General features: G+C 41.6%; 2 long non-coding RNA genes across 3 annotated transcripts; both read right to left on the minus strand.

Annotated features, from left to right (window-relative positions):
- Positions 1–2,161: 2,161 nt before the first annotated feature.
- LOC135479483 (uncharacterized) lies at positions 2,162–10,956 on the minus strand. 2 transcript variants are annotated; one of them, XR_010445856.1, is made up of 3 exons: positions 10,526–10,956; positions 8,806–8,887; positions 2,162–2,230 (listed from the first exon to the last, which is right to left on the minus strand). It is a non-coding gene; the product is annotated as an uncharacterized LOC135479483 (long non-coding RNA). The 2 variants fall into 2 exon arrangements; XR_010445855.1 differs by lacking the exon at positions 10,526–10,956 and adding an exon at positions 9,686–9,873.
- Positions 10,957–11,435: 479 nt separating this feature from the next.
- Positions 11,436–15,743, minus strand: LOC135479592 (uncharacterized). The gene is made up of 3 exons (XR_010445866.1): positions 15,651–15,743; positions 12,631–12,717; positions 11,436–12,140 (listed from the first exon to the last, which is right to left on the minus strand). It is a non-coding gene; the product is annotated as an uncharacterized LOC135479592 (long non-coding RNA).
- Positions 15,744–15,831: the final 88 nt, after the last annotated feature.

Below are 15,831 nucleotides of genomic sequence, written 5' to 3' on the forward strand. Positions count from 1 at the left end.
ACTGTGTTGGCAAGCGAGAGGTAAGCACTGGGAATTCCCCCTTCAGTTCCCATAACTTGCTGAGTTAGTCAACCGAGACTATCGAGATCGTTGTGTCATTGTGTCTTTAAGTAACGTGAGAGCTGAATGGATTAAAGAAATAAACACAACAGGAATTCACAAAATACCCACGTCATGGTAAAGTACTCAAATTCCACCAGCAATCCAATAATGAAGGACACCGGTATTTCAAATGTAGATCTACAACAAAAGCAGGCGATTGCCTCTGTCTCTTTGGCCTTAAAGGAGAAGAGAAGAGAACAAATAATACCAAAATCAGATGAAAGAGCGTCAAAACTTATTTGGAAATGAGGTCTTTACTAGTTTTTTTTTCTGTTCTTTTCTCAGGATAAATGAAAATATTTTGGGGTATTTGGGTCAACATTTTGGTATTTGTCGTCGTTGTATAATAATGTTCTAAATAAGGATGTGATGCATGTGTAATGAATTTATTTGAATATAAATTTGTATTTTTATCTAAACATGTACAGTAATGATAATATTTATAAGTATATTAAAAATATGAATATGATCAAAATCAAAGTTCAACACATTTTTTAGCTGAAAAGATCAAATTCTAGTGCAAATATATCTATTAAACATGTTCTTCATCCTAGTTTATAACATTATTACACAAAACCTATATGTATCAAAAGGTGGTCCGAAATACCCACCATACAAAAGTTCTGTTGAAATGTCTTTTATACACAGAATATTGAAGAGCACATGTACGACTAACTTTTCCAGCTGGTTCATCTGAACTTTATGTAAGTTATGAACTTTTGTTTGTTTTCTCCACCATTAGAAACTGTACGTACGGTATACAACTTCAACATAATTACATTCCTGTTTTTAAAAGTATAAAATTTTCCACAAATATTTTCATTGAAAACCCCTCGGAACTGAACATCTCATTTATAATGTTACCATATGTAAGATATGTGCATTTACTACTTTGATCCTGAATTCCTTCTTTATTCAGTTCTTTGGGGTTTTTCAGGTTTAATCAGTTTTAGATGTCAGGAGAGAAAATAAGGCACAAGAGAAAACCAGGTACGCGAGGAAACCAGACATAGTAGTAAACCAGTTCCAGGAGCAAACCAATCCCGGGAAGAAACCAGACATAGCTAGGACACCAGGTACATGAGAAAAATAGACAGAAGAAGAAACATTTGTACATAGTTGCACCTCCTGAAGTTTAAACAGTCTCATTCGAATAATCAAGGGCTAAATTTGAACTCATTACAAGGATTTACCGTTTTGTATTGGAGAACCCGTTAGTTGATCGACCAACGGTCATGGATGGTTTTACAAAGCTGAACCACTAACATCCGGTGACTTACAGTTATGTGGTGAGTTCTAATTTTAAGTGAAGTCCAGCGACAGCCAGTGTATTGGCAAATCTCTTCTAACTTGCCACCCTCACGCTGGCCATATCTTAATCGCCAAATCCTATATTTAAATGTAGCCTTTTACGTTCGAAGCTCAACTCTTCAGACCACCAGCAGTTTTTGACAGAAAGTTACTTTATTGTCACGCTGTCACTTTTCGCGTGCCCTTGGTGAAAATAAAGAGAATAAAGGTGCCCGTTTAGCCACAAGTACATCCTAACATTCGTTGCCCACGTATCTTCTACAAATATTAATGTCCTTGTGCAACAGATACAGGGCAGTTTGTCATTAAAATGAGAAAAGTCTGTGGTCTACTTCCAAACCTCCGGTTTCTTCCACCTCCGGTAAAAATGACCAGCATCGCAGAAATGATAAATACCTAGGTTAACAGCTCATGCTGGCTTCCTCTCCAGTCCATAAGTGGGAAGGTCACCAGCAACCTGCGGATGGTCGTGGGTTTCCTCCGGGCTGTGCCCGGTTTCCTCCCACCATAATGCTGGCCACCATCTTCTAAGTGAAATACTCTTGGCTCCTGCGTAAAACACCAATCAAATAAATAAATAAATAAATACTTAGGGTAAATAACAATGAGGTAAATAAATAAATAAATAAAGCACCGGTGGTTGACTAATAAAATGACTTAATGGAAAAGCTGGTTTGGTTGTGGATTTACGTCAGGAAGTTTGTCAACTTACTGCACTGATGCGGTTGCTTCAATCGGACTTTAATCCAGTCCCAGTACTCTCGGCGGCTTGGCACACCATCCCAGACCTTGTCGGCGCCCCCTATCGGGGAAACCCCTGAACAATATTTGAGATGTGCAAAAATGTCAACGGCGATCATGCGAATTCTTTCCAAGCTGAAATTTCAGCGCTGTTGAAAACTGCTGTAATTGTATTTTTTTATTCAAGTTAGTTCATTTATGTTCCATTTTGGCATTTGATTTGTTTTGTGTTGTCGCTGTAAATCACACGGTAGTGACATTTTGTCGTTACCTCAGCTCTGTTTGTGGGGATTCCGTATGGCATAGGGATAACAAATGAAAATGTGGTGATATCGTTTAAAAATATGGCTATGCATCAGTAGGCCTATAGAGTGTAGAAAATGATAATGATGATTTTCGAATAAATTGTAATAATCAGTTTTAATATCTGCATTCACTTGCCGTTGCGTAATTTAGCATTTATTACGAACTATGTTTGCGGGTTTACGAGTGAGGTAATCAGGCACATCGGCGTTTTGGTTGAACTTGTAAGTTTGCAAAATCATTCTTCCGTTTCAAACTTTCAACTTTTTAAAGATGCATTGTAGGCTTACAGGCCAAAGTCCTAAAATAGAACTGACACTTCTGTCTTTCCCCCGAACAAGTACTTCCAACAGAACTAACAGCCAACAGAAATGTGGTATATTTCAACACTTGTGAGTGTTAAGAAGGATGGCAGCTCTATTACACTTTAGACAGTGTTGACGCTCATGCGCCACAACAAGCAGCTAACAGAAATGTGGTATATTTCAACACTTGTGAGTGTTAAGAACGATGGCAGCTCTATTATACTTTGAAAAGTGTCGACGTCAATGTGCCACAACAAGCAGCTAACAGAAATGTGGTATATTTCAACACTTGTGAGTGTTAAGAAGGATGGCAGCTCTATTATACTTTGAAAAGTGTCGACGTTCATGTGCCACAACAAACAGCCAACAGAAATGTGGTATATTTCAACACTTGTGAGTGTTAAGAAGGATGGCAGCTCTATTACACTTTGGACAGTGTCGACGCTCATGTGCCACAACAAACAGCCAACAGAAATGAGGTATATTTCAAGACTTGTGAGTGTTAAGAAGGATGGCAGCTCTATTACACTTTGGACAGTGTTGACGCCCAGGTGTCACAACTTTGGTGTGATTCAGTGGCGGCAGGACTTTGACGACATGGATTCGCCCTACACAAGAAGATACATTAGGGCCTATATGCATACACACCTCATGACGTCGTAACATGACTGAAAAATTGTTAGGTACAACGTTAGACCCCATGCATAATTACATATATAGAAACAAACACCCAAACAATCGCAGTGGGGCAGCGCTTCTAAGGCAGTGAACGTCCCTCTGCGTGTACAGCGAATATAAATCCTTGCATAGTAAAATATTTCGAATTTTATGTTTTGAAAAATCACACACACACACACACACACACACACACACACACACACACACACACACACACACACACACACACACACACACACACACTCACACACACACACACACACACCACAATCCTCAAGTTAAGTTGCTTTGAACTCCTGATTTTAATACATTTGCCTTGGTATTCAAGGCAAGTTTTTGGTAAAATAGATCCATGTAATTATGCAAATTTGATGTATTTCCTTATGCGTATCCAGACGGTAGAAATATTTAGCACTGTAGCATGGTGACTAAGTACTATTACTCAGTATTTATTTACTTATTTGACTGGTTTATTACTAAAGAATATTTCACTTTTACGACGGTGGCCTGCATTATGGTGAGAGGAAACTGGGCAGTACGCGTGGAAAACCCACTGCCATCCTAACCCTTGCTAGCAGACCAACATAGGCTGGACTTGAACTCACTTCGACCCCATTGGTGGGATTTATTTATATATTTGATAGGTGTTTTACGCCGTACTCAGGAATATTTTACTTATATGACGGCGGCAAGCATTATGGCCGTAGGAAACCGTGCACAGCCCGGGGGAGACCCACGACCATCCGCAGGTTGCTGGAAGACCTCCCCGTGTACAGCCGGTGAGGAAGCCAGCATGGGCTGGACTTGAACTCACAGCGACTGCATTGGTGAGAGGCTTCTGGTTCATTACTCTGCGTTGTCATTCTAGATCCCTCGTCCACGGAGGCCTCCAATACTCAATATCAGCAGCAGTCCGTTAAAATGTAGCGGTGATGCTAGGTTGTTTTTTTTTTTTTTTTGGTATGCCACAGAGAATGCCATGATTAAGACTTACGACTTAAGATTTATTCGTGAAATGATTCCCAGGTGCATATAATGAGTGTGTTCAATGGAAGACACCTACAGTTAACATTATATAGAATGTGTATTTAACAAGTTTGACTGTATTCTAAGTGAATTCATGTCACACGTAATAAGTGTAGATTCTGAACCAATCACATGCGCAAGATTTGGCGACCAGCTAATTCTATGTCCTAAACTGTTGTGAGTTATAGTCGAACATAGCGAGCATAAAGGTATGTTTGAAACTTTACCAATCACCAATAGAAAAAGTCTGACTGTATCATGTGACCCGTGAAGAATGTTAGGCAGGTACTGTTTATCACATTTACTATAATACGGGCGTTTGATAAAGTTTCACCATAAGTAATTCAGAGTTCACGAACGAAGGAGAAAATTGGGGAGCAGAACGTTTGTGAACCTGAGAAGTTCCTAGGAAATAGGTGTTATTCCTGACTCTGGAACAGGGTGAGACAGGTGATCGATAAATTACTGTCAAAAAAGGTTGCCTAGCATTTTTAACAAGCTCTATGATAAAATTACTTTGTTTTTACCATTACCTCTCCTATTGCAGATTTCAACGGCTTGAAAGGTTAGAGTGACCCCCTTGCAAACGAGTTCTGGTATGAGTTGTACTACGAGTCTCTCTTACAAAGTACTTCAAATACCCATCAAGCAGGAGGATTTTTACTATTTTTAAGTTCGTCCGCTTTAAACGAACTAAAACCTAGCCCACATATGTGAAAATCCGTGGTATACCTGTAAGTACCTGTCACAAGAGGCAACAAAAATATGCAGTTCTGTTTAATCTATACATTTATGAGCCACCTGTTGATGTATTGTCCTTTATTTCCGTGTTTACCTTGCTTATATGTACATACAAATGGTAGCCATTGTACCTTTATAGTCTACAGTGGTCACGGGCTTAGCTGGGTGTGTCTGTTGTATTCGTCGCTATACAGGTTATGCTGTAGCTACATGACGTGCATCTACGCCTGCATTCTTAATGAAACGGGACCTAAACATGTATACCTTTCTATTACCACAGACTGCATAAGACGTTTTGAAACTTCGAAAAACAATTAATTCAGCTGCGTAATGCACAGCACTTATAGAATCACAAACACCACGGTTTTGTTTTCGTGGACTTTGCCGGGTTCTGGGTGAAGAAGACAACCAAATGTAAGCCAGCGTGAATAGAAAGAGATCACATAAAGAAACTAGTGTCTACAAAGTTGACGAACAATTTCCAACAACGAATTAATCCACGTCTGTCGTGATTGTTCAGATAGTATAATAATACGTGTAATATATTTGCCATAAAAATTCCTCTGGAAATGTGTATTTTAGAGCCAAATAAAATTTCTAAAATATAATGTTTGGAGCTAAAATATCAGTATGCCTTCCAAACATTTGTTGTATTAAAATGAACAGTACTCCGGACAAGCGATGAAACCAGTCACACGATGAAACAAGACACACAATAAAATGAAACATAAGTTAGCTAGAACCAGAAGGAAAATAAGCACAAAGGAGCTAACTAGACAGAAAAGGAAAGCAGGCAAAGGAAACCAAACACATGAGGAAAACACATGAGGAAAACAGACATCTGAGGAAACCAAACGAACCAGGAAACCAAACACACAAGGAAACCAAACGCACCATGAAACCAAACATCGGAGTTAACCAGACTTAGAAAGAAGTCAGGCACAAAGATAAACAGAAACATAACGAAAGCAAACACAGGAGATGACTAGACTAAAGAGGAAAACAACCACAAAATATACACTCGATGACACCAAACACAAGAGTTGACAAAAAGAAAGCAGGCACAAAGGAGACACGAGGAAAACACTAAAACACTGAGTCAACTAGACTCAGGAGGAAAAGAGGCACAACGAAAAACAGACCCACGATTACACCAAACACGGGAGTTAACTTGACTCAACAGGAAAACAGGCACAAAAAGAAAACCGACATACGAGGAAATCAGACACGAGAGTTAAGTAGAATCAAGAGGAAAACAGACACACCAGGAAACGAAACCTGGCAATTAACAAAACAGACACACGAGGAAACCAAACACAGGAGTTAACTAGACTCAGGAGGAAGACAGGCACACAGGAAAACAGACACACCAGGAAACCAAACACGGACGTTAACAAACTCATGAGTTAAGTAGACTCAAGAGGAAAACAGACACACCAGGAAACGAAACCTGGCAGTCAACAAAATTCATGAGGAAAACAGGCACAAAAGGAAAACAGACACACGAGGAAACCAAACACAGGAGTTAACTAGACTCAGGAGGAAGACAGGCGCAAAGCCAAACAGACACACGAGGAAACCAAACACGAGAGTTTAACTAGACTGAATAGGAAACCAGACACAAAGGAAAACAGGCACACCATGAACCAAACACAGCAGTTAACAAAACTCATGAGGAAAAGAGGCACAAAAGGAAAACAGACACACCAGGAAACCAAACACGGACGTTAACAAACTCATGAGGGACACAGGCACAGGGAAAACGGACAAACGAGGAAACCAAACACAGGAGATAACTAGAGTTAGGAGGAAAACAGGCTGGAAGGAAAACAGACACATCAGGAAACCAGTCATTCGAGTAAACAAAACTCAAGAGGAAAACAGGCACAAAGGAGAAGAGACACAGGACACGAAAACTCAAAAGGAAATCCGGCACAAGGAAAACAAGGAGAGACAAGGAAATAAAGGACACGAAGAAACCAGCCATCAGAGTTAACAAGGCACAAAAGGAAACCTGGTACAAAGGAAAACAGACACGACAATCAACTAGATTCAAGAGGAAAACAGGCATAAAGGAAAACAGGCGCACAGGAAAACCAAACACAGGGATTAACTAGACTCAAGAGGAAAACAGACACACAGAAAAACAGTCACAGGAGGAAAGATGTCATCGGAGTTATCTAGACTATGGAGGAAAGCACCCGAGGGAACCAAACACAAGAGTTTAACTAGACTTAAAAGGAAAAAGGTGCACAGGAAAACAGACACACGAGGAAACTAAACACACAAAGATACCAAACATTTGATTCTTCTGTCATCCAGAACAAATCCTCATAAGATTTACTATTTATATGTTGAAACAGTATACAGTCCACAATTATCTAACAGGAGGACATACTTTCAATCTTAATTAGCCCATATGTAAATCCAATCTCCTACATTATTCTATAAAGTGTACAGTTCCCCGGGAATGGAACAAACTGCTCATCTGCATACGTTATATATCCTCAAAATCTCGCTTTAAATCTAAGCTTAAATCATTCATTGTCATCAATGGAATTGAAGCCAGTGATGTACAGTAGTGAGAAACTGTTAACGATATTTTGTCATTTCTCCTTTTCTTATCTTGCTTGTGTTGCCACGCTATGTTTAATTTGTTTGCATACATCACCGTCCTACCAAAGGTGTTTGCAAAAATCGTCCATCACATAATTCGATATTTCCTCAGTCGGGATAGAACAAGTTCTCTTGAGTTTTAACCCCGCCAATTTCTAATAACCTAACTATTCTGAGCGCCTACAATTTATTTAAGATATAGCAACTCAACATAAATCGTTCAGACCGACATCGTGCACTCTTGCCATGTTAAAACTCTGTCTACGTAATCGCCGCATTGTGATCTCGCGAGAGAGATTCATCTCGATGTTACTGTTTACGTTGGTACACTGCTCATAAATGCTTGCCCTCGTTTCATGTGGCGCACAAAGAGCTAAGGAAGCCCTTATCTACCATGACAACACAGATATATGTTACACATCATACATGTGCTGTAGTGATGTATGAAGTGCACTTAGTTAACGGCCATTTAAAACCAAGCACGCTACAGTGGCGTAATGGTTAGAGCGTCTGTCACAAAGTATGGAGATTTGAGATCAAACCCGGTCGGGTCATACAAAAAAAAATTCAAAATGACACTTGTAACTGTCTCGCTTGGCGTTCAACATTGAGACGTTAGAGCAAGAGAACATTACTGGTTGGTGTCTTCGGTATATACTTCAGTGGTGGCAGAACTTTGACGGCAACAACTCGCCCTGCCACAAGAAGACACCCATAATGACTCCGTGTCGTCATATGACCGACCAATAGTTAAGTACGACGTAAAACGTCAAGCATGTATACATATATACGCACCAGGTTCGTTATATGAAATGATCCCTGGACGGACATATCCCTTAAGCGTGACAATAAGAGTGATCTCCCTTTTACTTTCATCCACATTATGTGGCACTGCCCCTGCACGTGTTTTCGACAAGTAGGCATATCTCATATACATTCAGGTTTCACACACTATTCTTCTAACATACACATGTTTATCTACCTTAGCTCTCCTGCATTCTTGCACGGTATGTTTTCTGCATCCTTGCACGGCATGTTTTCTGCATCCTTGCACATCATATTTTCTGCATCAAAGAAAAAAAACAAAAACAGAGATTAGGAATACATAGATGTTACAAATGAACATTTTATTATAGCAAAGTTAACAAGTAATATTTTATTACTTCTACCGTTTTCCCGGTTTCAGTTAGGCAGGGTATGCTTCTATCATCTTGCATGTCCCATTATAGTGAAAAGGAGGCAAGGTATAATAAACTAGATATTGGAACAAATATCACTATAATTAGTGGTATGTTCAATGCAGATTAATCAATATGCTGATCTCCAGAGTCAGGAATAGGCCTATGTAGTTGAACTTGAGGTATGATTACTTGTTCAGGAACAAAATACATGGAAATTGGTGGAATGCTCAGTGCGTGTAAAGAATATAACACATCTTTATGTATTAGAATCTTATCATTCTCCCTTGTTGTGATCCTTGATGAACACTGCAGGAATCTAGGTGACACCTTAGCAATTCGTCAACAACTGGATTCTCTTCCAAACGTCCGTATAAACAGCTGCTCTCGTAGGGAATCACCGAGGAACAGTCCATCAGCATCCACCACCGGATTCGGTGGGGGTGATAAATTGGGTACACTCATTTTCACACTTCCACGAAGTGTTCGAGATACAGTTAATTATAAAAGAATCTCAAGACTGATATGGTGAGTAGCAGGTTACCAAGTCCAAAACGCAAATATAAATATTAAGTTATGAAGCCTGTGTAATGGCTGCCTAGCATCAATATTACACTGAGTAATGTGCTTGGTGTACCGATATTTCCATGCCAGTAACAAATCGTACTCTGCAACTAAACTTACAGTGCGATGGCCATCAACCACATTTAGCTGACATCTCAAGTTGGTCGGAAAGGTTGAATCGATGTGTTGTTTTAGATAATTTTGCGAATTGCCAATACTGAAACTTCGCGTGTTCTGTATAAATACAACAAGGCTACGAGCTGTGACCTAGCACGTGTTCATTCACTTCGCGAGGGAATAGCCCTAGTGCTTGTGAGCAGGGTCTGGCCGAGACAGCTGTCAATATTTCAATCTGCGTTCTCCGTGTAGAAAAAAAACGCAGCAAACCAGACACAATAAAGTTTTAATAGAGGTATTTCATATCAGGTACGCATCCATATGCAACGCTTGTTACTCGAACACAAGCAGATGTAATGTACACCAGCCGTAATACTATAAATGTTCACGTGTTTGGCAAGTAAACATCAGTACAACACCAACCGGAATAGAAATGAAAATATAACTCCATTGAAACGTCCGCCCAAGAAGTTTAACAATTTGAGAGGAAAGCAGACGGAAATGACAGTAGACAGCTCTGTCCTCGCAGTATTAGATTTTTCCTTCTCTTTAAATTTAAAGAATAAAAAACAAGATGAGAAAAGGAGGAATTAAAATATAATTACTCTATATTGGTGTAAAAAAATATTTGTGAAATATAATAATGAAGATTCGTCTAATAAAATCTTCTTCACGGATTTAAATGCCAAAAGTATTATTGAATTTTGCTATATAAAACGACAGGCAATACTGACAATTGCTTACTTGCTTGAATGATTGTACAGCATTCGATTACTCAACGTGTAATGCCGCTTTCAAAATTGCTGCATTGTTATGATGTCTCCTTACAGGAATACTACATACCTTGTCAGTGGCTTCTAGAAGAACTCCTTCTAGAACGTCACAAACAATACAACGATACATACATATAGCGTGATGGATTAAAATACTGGTGTGATCAAGTGTAAAATGAGATCGGTTCCACTCTGTGAACAAGCTTCAAAAGTATACATAGGCTAGGTTATCTTCTCGGTTTTCGGTCCGTCGCAAAACAGATGAGCATGGCGCCGGCAAAAGATTGCACCCAGGCTAATGTATAAATTCCTGTGGCCACGTGACCGTATACGGCCCTGTCCATCATCTTATCACAGCTCCTGTACCCCATGGCTGTACTGAACGTGTCCGTCATGCCTCTAAGGATGAGAATTGAAATCAATACCAGTTCATGTTCTTAATATCGTGGATAAAAAGTGCTCTCTTCACACCATAACCCTTGTATCAACACTACAACGAATTCTCATTGAACTACCAACTGCAGAAATCTGTCTCATATGCAGGCCTCAACGAAATAACCAAGCGGGATAAACACACCAAACCCAGCCACCTCATTGATCCGTTTTGGCGCCACACAACTCAACACTCAACACGCCTTTGACCGTTATACACTCTCTTCAAATTGCATTTTTTACACGCGATATGTTGTAAAATAGTAACCAAGAACTCCTTCTAACACGTGGCAAGCAATACAACGCTACATACATATGGCGTGGTGGATTAAAATACTGGCGTGATCAAGTGTAAAATGAGATCGGCTCCACTCAGTGAACAAGCTTCAAAAGTATACACAGGCTAGGTTATCTGCCCCTGTCCGTCTGTTTTCGGTCCTCCCGGGCTGCACGTTGGACAGCCGGAAAGATGGACAGTGACGGCCCTTAAAAGGTCACGATGGCTCTGGCTCTGGTTCTGGCACGTCGCTTCTGGCCTCGGACCCCCATTAATTTTCCATAAGCGACAATGTTAACGTCTAGCGCTGTAGCTCAGTCCCAAACATTCCGTGGCCATTAAGCTTTGGTGCATACCTGGCCCAGCCTGTGAGAAAGAAGCCATAAAAATCTTGACATAGGTTGACCGTCAAAATCTGGACCTTTCCATGCCGGCAGCTGGGAGGCGTGCCTAGCAACGCCAAGGGGACGTCACTCGCAGCCTCATCACTACCTCACACCTTGTGTCCTCTCGCCCAGAATTACAAACTTTCATCAATAAAGCTCATACCTCCTCAAAGTTTAGACAGTTTCCAGCATTTTAACACCAAGCATGCACCTGTGCACCAAAAATGGACGCCTGGGAGCAAAAAAAGACTTTATACCCTAAAATTCACAGAACTACAATCGTCCCTACCGAAAAACGGAAGTTGTAATGGGGGTCTGTGTCCTATCACACCAGCCACCTTTTTTCAAAATCAATAATTTTTGCACCACACAATTCCTGACACTTCTGAACCTCACAGGCAAAATTAGGGCTTGATACATGCAGAAACTTTGGAGTTGAATGAATTCAAGTTGGGGTACCCCCATCTTGGACATGTGTCTTTTTTCCAGGGTGAAAAAACTCTGAAGGGTAAACTTTGAAGCCTTGCAGTGCATATACCGTTCGAGATATCTCCATCAGGTCAACTGTTTTGGAAAGACAAGATGTTTATCTGCAAGAAAAGTTAAAAAATCACATTGACAGAGCACTTTAGACTTTTCAAAAGCAACCATTTAGAGAAATATACATTTTTAAGAAGACTTTTCTACTAAGAGCAGCTTTAAATATCAAAGTTACAAGCCAAAAGTGTCAAAGCATACATCAAAATATAGGCAATTTATCTGACAATTAAATGTCAAAATATAAGACATTTACTTTAGCAACTATGTGAAAAAAATTGACTGACAGTGTGGTAGGGGGTATCAAAGCGGATTGTCACGATTTCGGAACAATCATTTGTGACCAAAATCAAAGCAAGAATAATGCCTCAAGGTGATGAAGACCTACTCACAGGCACTTTTTTAGTGGACAGGACTTAAGAAAAGACTAGTATCCCAGTTCCCCACTGAATAACATGATGAAACCCTTTATAAGACCACCCAGCCAGGCACCCCCCCCCCCGCCCTCCTCCCCCATGACTGCTGATTGGCTGACCAGCTCACCATGCAAAAACCTCCCTGCACCATTGCTGTTGTCTCACAGCAGGTTATTACTCTGCACAGTAACATCAAAGGGTGTCACATTGGCATCTACAATATATAAACAGAGAGGAAAAATATGAATTTAACATTTCCAATCAGGCAGCCACCAAGTACACCTATACTGGTCAGTCTGACAGTTAACAAGGCAAACAATCTACCCCAAAACACCATGAAGGGAGACAGAAAGAGGAAACAGTCTAGATTTCAAGCTGGAAAGGCCCAGGATCGCTCAAATAACCTGTCAGCAGTTACAGACATGCTGAATCCTGTGCCTGGGTGTTCCTTGATGGACACAGATTTCCAGCCCAATCAGGAGGCTGTAAGAACACACCAGCCTGACACAAAGAGAATACAGCGGCCAAGACGGTGCAAAGTAGATTCCACGGCAGGATCAGACAGAGATACACACGAGCGGGAATGGGCTGCTGAAGGAATGCGACTCATAGATATACAGAAAATGGTGTGTATATGGAACAAAGTTATGCTTGAGCACAGTGAGACCAAGGACCACTGTCCACTGCCCAGGTTAGAGATAGATGCAGAGAAAAAGTGGGGTTTAGCCTGGGCGTTCAGTTTTAAGTGCTGTGACTGTGACTATGTATCTGGCTTCCACAAATTCTACAAAGAGGTAGAATGCAACAGACCTGGCCAAAAAGCTGCGGCGGTGAACCGAGCTCTTCAAGTAGGCCTCCAGGACACACCAATGGGGAACACCCGAGCCAGACTCCTATTTGCAGCGATGGACGTGCCGCCTGCCACTCGTAGGAACATGCATCGCACTGCAAACCATGTCGCATCTGCAATCGCAAAGCTGAACAGAGAGGATATGGCAAATAAGGTGGAAGAGGTAAAGGCATACAAAAGGCAAAGAGGAGAGGATGACAGCACAATAGATCTGGCCACAGACACTCGCTACAACAGCATTACCATAACCAGTCCCAAGAAACCGGGCCAGAATGCTTCACAAGCAATTTCCCTGGCTGTGGAGACATCAACAGACAAGCAATACATTGTCTCCGCAGCACTGAAGAATAAATTGTGTTGGACTGGGTCCTGGCTAAGAGGAAAAGGCTTCCAAGTAAAGTGCCCTGGAGGACACGAGGAGTGCACAGCGAACACAAACCCACATGCCCCCTGGTCCGAGTATAATATGGGGAACGAGATTGGCGAGGGATTGGCGAGGCAAGGTGTTTTAGCCAAACATGTAACCACAGACGGCGACTCCAGGTCAGCCAAGGGAGTGGAGGACGGCATCCGACTGGTCGAGCCACTGTGGGAGGTCGAACGGTTAGCAGACCCCACGCACCTTGGTAGATCCCAGTTCAAGAAATGTAACCAGGCTAAGTTCAGCGATGCCATGTTTGAAGGACAGGGCCGAACGAGGGAAGCCAGGAAGAAAGCACAGAAAGTGTTGAGTCAGGATGTTAAGGCCAGGTGTAGCTTGATATTTTCTCAACTTATGTCTGAGCACATTGGTGACATGAGGAAAATAAAAACTTGCCTACCCAGGGTTGTGGACGCAACGGTCAGGTGTTACGGTGGGGACTGTTCCAAATGCCGCAGGAACAGTGTGGTTTGCTCCGGAGGGGAAACCAGCAGCTGGTGGGAGAGGTCCCTGTTTTTATCCACCAGTAAACTCTGCCCTTTTAACATGGATGACAACGACAGGAAACTATTGACCGAAGTACTGCACATGAGGTTGAGCGAGACAGCCGTCACCAGTCTCCGGATGAACACCAGCACTCAAAAGTGCGAAGCTGTCAACAGATCACTCAGCGTCTCCTTGCCCAAGAATGTAAACTACAGCAGAAATATGGAGGGAAGGGCGGCGTCCACAATCCACAGACTTAACAATGGCCAGGACAAGTCCACGGCTGCCAAACTCCAAGCTGTCGGCGCCAGTATTTCACCTAGGAGCGAGAGAACAGTACAACAGATTGAAAGGGTGAACCAGTACCACAAGGTTTATAAGAAGCGACAGACAGTTAAGGGGAGATCACTCCGCAATACAGCCAGAAAACTTCGAGAGCACATTGAGTACAGGCTTTCAAATCCAGAAGAAAAAACTGACTATGCCAAGGGACAACTGGACAACACCCAAACAGATCACACATACACTAGATATTTGTAACCGCCAATTTTGTATATAATTTGTCACTGCTGTTGTTGCTTATGAAAGAAATTAAAAAATGATAACAGAAATTGAGCAAAATCTAAAACAATCTGTTATTTATTATTTTTAATGAGGGGAAACCAACCTGCTCAGTCTTAAATGCCACATGCACCTTGCATACTGCCCATGGCCGAGACAGCAGCGCTGCCTGTTATTGTTAACACAATGCGGCTCCAAGCTTATGTGGTCCATATTTACACAGCGTGTGTTGTGGCACACGTGTGAACAATCAAGCTTGGGATCTAAATGTGACAGCCCCTGTCTGGCCATATAAACAAGTCTACTGATGTGTTTCTTCTTCCATCGATGTGTGACGGGGTCTTTGTAGGAGGCAAGACCATATCGACCATCCCTCGTCAATGGTCCAGTCCACACTCGACAGGCTCCGTTATCACTGTAAACACTGAAACTTTCAATTTTTGCAGCAATTTCTGCTCTGAACGTCTCCATTTTCAAGCGTAGGAATACTAGAACGTTGCATGTTGTTCATTTCAGGATGCCTATACACATGCTACCCTACGCTGAACAGCATTTTACCGATTTTTCATCAAAATGGATATTTTCAAAATGTAAATAGCCCCAAGAAGCTATGAAACGGCCCAATCAATGCAAAACACATCACAGACATACCCACCAAAAATTATCAGGCTGCTGTGAAATCTAAGCGCATAGTGACATTTTTCACATTTTGGTGACTTCGTCAGTACAGGCCTCGGACCCCCATTAATTTTCCATAAGCGACAATGTTAACGTCTAGCGCTGTAGCTCAGTCCCAAACATTCCGTGGCCATTAAGCTTTGGTGCATACCTGGCCCAGCCTGTGAGAAAGAAGCCATAAAAATCTTGACATAGGTTGACCGTCAAAATCTGGACCTTTCCATGCCGGCAGCTGGGAGGCGTGCCAAGCAACGCCAAGGGGACGTCACTCGCAGCCTCATCACTACCTCACACCTTGTGTCCTCTCGCCCAGAATTACAAACTTTCATCAA

This window comes from Liolophura sinensis, chromosome 12, assembly GCF_032854445.1.
Source record: "Liolophura sinensis isolate JHLJ2023 chromosome 12, CUHK_Ljap_v2, whole genome shotgun sequence".
In the NCBI taxonomy this organism is placed as follows: Eukaryota; Metazoa; Mollusca; class Polyplacophora; order Chitonida; family Chitonidae; genus Liolophura; species Liolophura sinensis.